We start from the raw sequence: 9095 nt of genomic DNA, 5'->3' as shown, positions 1-9095 counted from the left end.
GACAAGGGCAGAGAGGAACGATGGAGGAGAGAGCAGATTGGTGATGAGGGCAATTGGAATGCTCGGTGTTTTGGGGTGGGGGAGGGGACAAGGGGGGAGAAAATTTGGAGCCCAAAATTCTGTGAAAATGAATGTTAAAAGTTAAATAAATAAATAAATTTTTAAAAAAAGAATTTAATAAATGTTAGCAATCCATTCATACCTGACTTTCCTGTGTGACTTTTTAGCGTGTTTTTCTGTAAGTTCAACACAGACTCTGCTCCAGTAGCCTCAAGCCTTCTTTGCATTCTCTGGACATTGTTTGGCTGTCCCTGGAGGACACAGGCTGTTGTCTATTGTTTCCATCTTGCTCTCACAACATGGTTGACCTGTTCACTTTTCCAGACATTGCTTTGATCATATTCTTGACAATACTTTTACACACCTTCTTGTTGGTGACATGTGGTAGCTTGCTCCAACTTGCCCTCCTCTTCTCCATTGTTCTTTGGGTCATCCCGAACTTGAACTCTTCAGAGCCTGTTGTGTTCTATGACTTGCAGCATGTAGTGAAACCATTATAATGATGGTTCTTTGTGTCAGGGAGAAGCTTGAAGTCATCAAAAGACCCTTGTAATGGCATGGTGGCAATCCAGTCCTCAATCCCTCTTTTCAATATTTGTATTTATTAACCTTGTATTTATGTTGTACATATTTTTATAGAATGTAAACTGCTGTTTTTTCTTTTTTTTTGGTGTTATGGTAGCACACTGGGTGACATAGGAGTATATAGGCAGTGCAGGGATAAAGGTGGGTAGAGGTCTGGACAGAGCAAAAGTCACAAGTTTCATAACTTCTACCCATCCCTTTTTAGTCTTTCTCCTGAGTTGATTTGCAGAACAGCGAGTAGCATTGCTGGGGCCATCCTGGGAGATGAAAAGAATCTCCTTAGCTCGGCCCAACTCAGGTCCTTTTCATTTTTTGCTAAATAAAATCCTTGAGATATTTTGAAGGTGAGACAGGGGCATAGTAGGGGTGAAATGGAGCAAAGAGTTTATTCGGAGGGAGTTTCAACAAGTCAAATAAAGGGGAATTCACAATTTTTATGGACTTCTTCAGTTGGGAACAAGGCGGGGGTCTGTAGCACCAAAGAGTTAAATTAGCTGTTAGGACTCTAAGCTGAGATCTAATGAAACCCTCCCCAGTGGGCTGGACCCTGCATAGCTGCTGAAGACCAGCAGATGGCAGGAGAAAGGAGTTCAGCCGAGAGTGATTTGAGAGAGACTGGGTAAGAAAATATTCGAGCTCCACTGGAAAGTGGCTTGACTTGGTGACATTCCTAGAGGGAAGATATTGGCCACGGTGCAGGAGAGCAAGCATCCCTGTCTGAGGTGTGGATTGCTCTGGCCACTGGCATTCCCTGGTCACATGTGTTTCCTATGGGTTTCCCCTCTGTGGGAAAGTGTGCCCTGGTATGAATGGGTAGTATCTTATCATACATTTTGCTATACTGTTTTAACTAAACAAGTTCTTGCTTTGAACGAATGTATCCTTAATGTGACTTAAACCTGTCAATGGGGGCTAAGTGTGTTCTGACCTGGAATGTGCCTTGAACCAAGGAGTCATGGGAAAACGGTACCCTGAGTGTGCTAGTGGGTACTAAGCCAACACCTGCCAATGACATGTTAGGCTAATTAGTGAAAGGGTTTGAAATAGGCTTTCAAGGAGCGCAAAAATCAATGTTTTTCTTTGCCAGGCTCCACTGGTACTTATTTCATTTTCTGTATTGGATTACTTATATTATGCTGCTTCAGAAATTTTGATTTTTCTTTTAACTCTTGTTCCATGTTTTATCTTTCAAAGATTTTGCTTCTTTCCTTTAATAAATAGTCCCTTGAACAGACTGACAAACAGATAAGAAAGAAGGAAGGCTGCTAGAATGTTACTGTGCTGTTTCCAGCAAAGAAATGGCAAGGTTTGGGACCCTTCGCATATACAAGGCACTTTCTAAGCTTACAGATCAGCACATAGTTGGCTTGGGTTTCTGACCTCCTTCCCTGACACAGCTGGAACACAGACAGCTGTGCTTCGCCAGACTTCCTTCCCAGCTTTACCTTTCATCTCAGCTCATGTTTCTTCCTCTTTGCAATTTAGATCCAAGTATCAGAGTGAGAGGGAGGGAGTGTGGGCTGATTTACAAAAGAGGAAGGAAACGAGATCATTCTAGAACAATAGGACAGTGTTATTATTAAGTGAGAGAAACATATGATCATAGAATCATGGAATTTTAGAAAAGGAAGGGACCCTAGTCACGATTTCATAAATTTTAAGCTCCAAGAAGGTGGGGACCATGCTCTGTTTTTATACCTACCCCCACGTTTCCACCCATGGCTGACTGAATACTGTGCATGACATAGAGTAGATATTTTATAAACGTTGGTTGAATTAAGTATCTTGTCCAATTTCCCGATTTTATAGATGAAGACTAAGAGGCCCAGGAAAGTAAATAGCATTCTATGTTACACCAATATCTTCCTGTAAAGACTGAAACCCAGACAGATAGGTGCTGAAATCAATTCATACGGGCTTACCAGAGATGATTATTAAATTTTCTATATGAACATTTATTTACACTTTGCAAATGTGCTACAAATCAGGGCTTGTTTGGTTGATTGCCTAATTATTGTTAATAATAATGTTAATAATGAGATTAAACTAATAAGTGTCATTCACCAGCACACTTCTGAATCAAGGTCTCCTGACTCCTGCTCTTTCCAGTACACTATTACTGAGGGAAGGCTTTGCTCTGGGGACAAGAATTCTGAACAAGTTAGACCCAATCTCATTTAACTAAACACCCACTTGACTTGTTAAGTATTAGGAGCCAGGAAACTGCTAGCTCATCTTCTGTCCCGGAGAGTTCAGTTAAGTTATTCTTTCCTGATTTGGGGGAGCTATAATCTATGTCAGTAAAATTTCTTAGCTTCATCTTAAACCTCTTGTCTGCAACAACAGCCCCAACAGCTAATTTAGCTCTTTTGTGCTGCAGACCCCTGTCCAGTTCCAACTGGAGAAGTCTGTAATCATCGTGAAATTCCTTTTTTGGGGGTTGTTGCTCCGATTCTCTCAGAACAAACTTGGCTGTGTTAAGTCCAGTCTTCTCTCATCCTTTCTCATCCTTCAGTGCTAGACCTCACATCCTCTCTCTTAGCTGTGCTTTGTCACTTCTCATTTCTTGATATTTTTCAGTTCTTCATATCTTCTTTAGGGTAAGGGGACATGAAGGCTGTCCTTCAGGACTGACACAACCTCTGTTGTTTGTGGATCTGAATACACTGAGGATTTCTGTCCTGTCATGCAGAAACCCCTCTCATTTGCCCACCAACTGGAGAAGGGAGTGCTGCACATACAAAATAAGTATAGTGATTTCTGAGCAAAAGAAAAGGAGCTTTGGGCAGTGTTATATTAACAACTGGAGGATTCTGCAAAGGACTTTTTTAAGAGGTGGCATTTCAGGAAGTTCAGACTTCTTAAATTTAAATTAGGGTTAAGGAGGAAAATTCCTTATTGTAATGAGATGGAGAAGAAAATAATGCCATTTCACTAATCAGTTACCCTATCTTCTTCTCAGCATCCTTCCTCTGTCAGCTTTGATGTTTGTTAAAACAGAAAAATGAGATAAACTGAACTGAAAAACAGAAATTTGAATTCATATCACAAAGTGTTAAACTAAGATTGTCAAAATAATGAAGCATATTCAATGACATTAATTCATGAAGAAATAATATTAATAAATTTTTGTGAGAACAAATAAAATAAATATTATTTAAAACATTTGTTTTATCATTATGTCATCCATTTAAATTTTTGTTATATACTTTACCATATACATATTAGTACAGGAGTAATTCAATTTTCGACTTTTTTATTAAACACCTGCTACGTATCAGGTATGTGCTAATTGCTGGAGATATAAATAAGAAAAAGAGAGATGACCCTATCCTCTAGGAGATTACAATATAATGGGGAAAGACAACACATGAAAGGAAGCTAAAAAGAGGTACCTGGCCTGGGGCATGATGTTCTAAGGAAAATGGAGTAGTGCCTATATAATTTACAAACATACATATATTGGGAGTCATGCTTAAATTTTTTTATGTGGATAGAGGTTCACAATTTTAAAAGTTAGGAGACCACTGGATTAGACTTGCATAGCCCCTTTGAGCTCTAAATGTCTGATCTTGTGATCACACTGTTCCAACTGGATCCATTACAAATTTATATTACACAACATCACTGGGGCATCACTGCTGTTGGGCAATCCTATTATACTTCCCTTATCAATTCACTGTCCTACTCTTCACAGAGGTTGTTCCAAACCTTTTCATCCCTCCTTGAACCTCCCATGACTTCCCCTTGCCCCACTCTATCCATGGAGAATCTTGCCTTATATTTTACGGGAAAAATTGAGGCCATTTGCCATGAGCTCCCTTTTCTCCCCTTTTCCTTGCCTCTTATTACTCAGATGCCTTTTTCCATTTTCTATTTCCTCTTTTGCTCCATCTCACATAATGAAGTGACCATACATCTTACAAAGTCTAACCCCTTTGACCTGTTCAAGTGATCCCATCCCATCCCCTATCATTCAACAGATTTTCCCCTCTGTCATCCCACTCTGTGACTCAGTCTCTCCCTGTGTACCAGCTCATTACCTATTACCTACAAGTATGTCCCTATCTGTCCAACCCTGGAAAAATCCCTTATTTGATCATTTCATCCCTCTGGTGTTCTATATCTCTTCTGCCCTTTATAACTAATGACTCAAACGGGTCATCTAAGTCCTTTAACTTCCTCTCCTCTCACTTTCTTCTTAATTATTTACAATCCAGCTTCAGACTTTTTCATTCCACTAAAATTGCTCTCAATTACTAACGATCTCTCAATCACCAAACTCAATGCCCTTTTCTCAGTCCTCAGTCTGCTTGGCTTTTATGCAGCCTTTGATACTTCTGATAACGCCCTTCTCCTTGATACGCTCTTTTCTTTGTTTTTAGGAAATCATTCCTCCTCTGCCTCTCTTCCTATTTTCTTCTCTGTTTCCTTTGCTCTATCCCCAGTCGGATCACACTCTCTAACCAGAGGTATCCCTCAGGGTTCTGTCCTGGGCCCTCTTCTCTTCTACTTCTATACTACCTCATTTGCTGATCTCATCAATTTTCCATGGATTTAATTACCATCTCTATGCTAATGATTCTCAAGTCTGCCTTTTCTGCCCCAAACTCTCTGCTATCTTCCAATCTTGCATGTCCAACTACTTCTCAGACATCTTAAACTGAATATCTAGTAGAGAAATCGAACATATCCTAAACTTTCCCCCTAAACCCTCCTCTCCTAATTTTCCCTATTACTATAGAGACCAGCACCATCCTCACAGTTTCTCAGGCTTAGAACATAGGAGTCATCTTGGACTCCTCCTTATCACCTCCTACCCCACCCCATATCCAGTCTGTTACCAAGACCTGTCAATTTAAAATGTACAACTCTTGAGTTTGCCTCCTTCTTCCCTCTGAACTGCTACCACTCTGGGGCAGTCCTGAATCATCTCATGCCTGGATGATGACAATAGGCAGCTGGTGGCTCTGTCTATTTAAAATCTCTCCCTGCTCCAATCTGTCCTCTATTCAAACACCAAAGTGATTTTGGGGTATCTATTATTTATTTTTAACATTCTTTTCTTTTTAAATTTTGAGTCCTAAATTCTCTCCCTCTGTCCCATCACTCCCTCACTACTGAGTAGACAAGCAACATATTATCAATTACACATGTGAAATTGTGCAAAATATATTTTCATGCTAGCCATATTAAAAAAACAAAAATAAAGTGAGAAAATTATTCTTCAATTTGCACTGCGTTCATCAATTCTGTTTCTCTCTGGAGGTGGGTAGCATTTTTTTCCTTTTTTTTTTCACACTTCAGTAGTATATTTATTGGTTCATAGATTCATGTAGCAAACCTTTTAATCATGTACTTTGATGCTGTGGCCAGAGTTGAATTCAAAAAAAAAATTCTATCCACCAACATGGTTAATTACAAAGTGGGCACAGCGATTCACATGTTGATTGAGTTTCTACAGAATATTACAGGTCTTTCAGGTCTTTTTGGATATCACACAAAGTATCTGCACTCTTCTTGAGTTGAACTACCTCATCATCTTTCAACTTCTGGTTGATAACACTGGTCAGTCCTCGAGCATTCGGAATGCATGGAAGGCTAAGGAAAACTTCATTCTCCATGCCATACATCTCCTTCACCATAATGGACACAGGATGAATCTTGGAGAGATTTTTTTAACATGATCTCAATTAGATCAGCAACATTTAATCCAATAGCCCAGGTAGTGTATCCTTTGAGTCTGATCACTTCGTAGGCACTTTCAATCACCAGCTTATGAACCTCCTTCCAGTTTTCACTGTCATTGTCAGTTCCCATTTCTGGATTCAGGTCTTGGAGGGAAACACCTGCCACATTTACTCCACTCCACACAGCCATACTTGAGTCCCCATGCTCTCCAAGGATCCAGCCATGGCAGCTGCTTGGATGGATGCCAAGTTTTTCAGACATAAGATAGTGGAATCTGGCAGAATCTAGATTGCATCTACTACCAATCAGCTGGTGCTTTGACAGGCCACTCAGTTTCCAGGTGACATATGTAAGGATATCCACTGGGTTGGAAACCACAATTATGATATAGTCTGGGCTATACTTTACAATCTGGGGAATAATAAATTTGAAGACATTTACATTCCTTTGTACCAGATTGACGTGACTCTCTCCCTCTTGCTGGCGGACTCTGGCAGTGACTACAACAATCTTGGAACCAGCAGTGACAGAGTAATCTTTATCAGCCACAATTTTAGGAGTTTGAAGAAACAAGCTCCCATGCTGTAGATCCATCATTTCTCTTTCGAGTTTGTCCTCCAAAACATCAACAAGGGCAAGTTCATTAGCAAGGCTCTTTGCAAGTATGCTGATAGCACAGGCCATACCAACTTGTCCAACACCCATAGCAGTAATCTTATTGTTTGGGGCTGCTGCCTCTTCTTCTGCAACTGGAACAATCAGTTTTTCTTTAAGAGTAGCCATTTTGTTCTGCCTAAAGAGTAGTTGATTGCCTGTGATGAAGTTTGTCCCAAAGAGAGAAGAGAATCAGCTATGTCTTTCTCCAGCCGTGCCCTAGCTAAGCATTTTTTCCATCATGAGTTCTTTGGAATTGTCTTGGGTCATTATATTGATCAGAGTAGCCAAGTCTTTCACAGTTGATCATCACTAGAACACTGCTGTTACTATGCACAATGACCTCTTGGCTCTTCTCACTTTATATAGGTCTTGCCATGTTTTTCTGAATACTCCCTCCCCCAGTAATTTCTTATGGCACAATAGTATTCCATCACAATCATATACCACAACTTGTTCAGTCATTCTCCAGTTGATGGGCATCCTTTCAATTTCCAATTCTTTGCCACCACAGAAAGGGCTGATATAAATATTTTTGTACATATATGCCCTTTTCCTTATTCTTTGATCTCTTTAGGGTACAGAGATAGTAGTAATATTGCTGGGTCAAAAGAGATGTACAATTTTATTGCCCTTTGCGCATAGTTCCAAACCATTTCCTAGAATGGTTGGACCAGTTCACAACTCCACCAACAGTTCATTAGTGTACTTATTCTTCCTATATCCCCTCCAGCATTTGTCATTTCTGATAGGTGTGAGGTGGTTCCTTGGAGTTATTGTAATTTGCATTTCTCTAATCAATAGTGATTTAGAGCATTTTAAATATGACTATCGATAGCTTTGATTTATTCTTCTGAAAACTGCCCATTAATATCTTTTGACCATTTATTAGTTGAGGAATGACTTTTTATTAATTTGACTCAGTTCTATACTCAGTACATATTTTTGAGAAATGAGGGCTTTGTTGGAGAAACTTGCTGTAAAGATTTTTTATTTTACTTTATTGTTTGTGGTACCTTTTAGCAAAATGTAGTTTCCCTGATGTAAAGTATAATTGGATTTTGTTTCCACAGAAATTATATAAAGACAGAAATTATAATTCATGCTGATGGCTAATGTCAGAGACAAAACTGCTTATATAAGGCAGTGGGTGGGGAATGCTGGAGCCTGGAAATGACCGTATCTACTACTTTTCTTTGTTCTGAAAAGGTCTCTTCCTGTATATCAAAAAGAACTGCCAGACCAGGTCCCATTCACAAAGGATGAGGAGTAGGTCCATAAACTGCAGTCTCAAGATAATGGGACTTTTATCATTGATATCCTGGGTATCTTCAAACTCAGCTTTTGTCAATTCCCTTAGCATAAATTCCTCTCTCATGCTATCTGATGCAGATAAATAGACTAAAAATACAAAGAATAAAGTGTGTGAGAGGAATTGAAATGAGGAAGTGAGAAGATGCAATCAAGGGGTAGGATTTAGTGAGCCAGGGAATGCTGGCCAATGGGAGGCAGACGGGAAATTTGAATTGAAAGCAGGGTATATAAGCCTGGCAGTTATCTGAATCAAATATGTTTTCCATTAGGGAGGGATGCATTTACTAGGAATGTAAAATAATTGGCTAAAATAAAATGAGAGTTTTCCTGACTTCACAAGAAGTGTTGTTCTTTGTTTATAGTGAGCGTATTTCTCACAATATGTAGGGGGGGGTAGGAGATCTGAGTTCTTTTGTGAGAATGGGTTTATCAAGTGGATCTTCCTGAGGGCTAGTAATCAGGGAAGCAGTGGGCAGCAGCAGCTTGACCTTGCCTGGCATAATCCTGTGATCCCACAAGGGTGTCTCTTACACCTGATTGTCTCCTTTAATTAGGTTGGTTTTTGCTTTTGTTTTGTCTGAGATAATGATTGCTATGCCTGCCTTTTTTATTTCAACTGAAGCATATTAGATTCTGCTCCATATCTTTATTTTAACTCTGTGTTTGTCTTTCTGTTTTAAGTGTGTCTGTTGTAAACAATATAGTATTGGATTCTGATACCTCCTAGTAGTATTAAAGAAAGAGATGAGAGTGGTAGAGGAAAAATTAGGAAAAGAAATGAAAGCGATACA

The 9095-nt window shown here is 39.5% G+C and overlaps 1 pseudogene; it reads right to left on the bottom strand.

Moving 5' to 3' along the window:
- Positions 1-6098: 6098 nt before the first annotated feature.
- Positions 6099-7190, bottom strand: LOC140501866 (L-lactate dehydrogenase B chain pseudogene; annotated as a pseudogene).
- Positions 7191-9095: the final 1905 nt, after the last annotated feature.

This window comes from Notamacropus eugenii, chromosome 4, assembly GCF_028372415.1.
Source record: "Notamacropus eugenii isolate mMacEug1 chromosome 4, mMacEug1.pri_v2, whole genome shotgun sequence".
In the NCBI taxonomy this organism is placed as follows: Eukaryota; Metazoa; Chordata; class Mammalia; order Diprotodontia; family Macropodidae; genus Notamacropus; species Notamacropus eugenii.
Note: the sequence above shows the minus strand (reverse complement) of the source record. Positions and strands in the feature narration are given on the sequence as shown.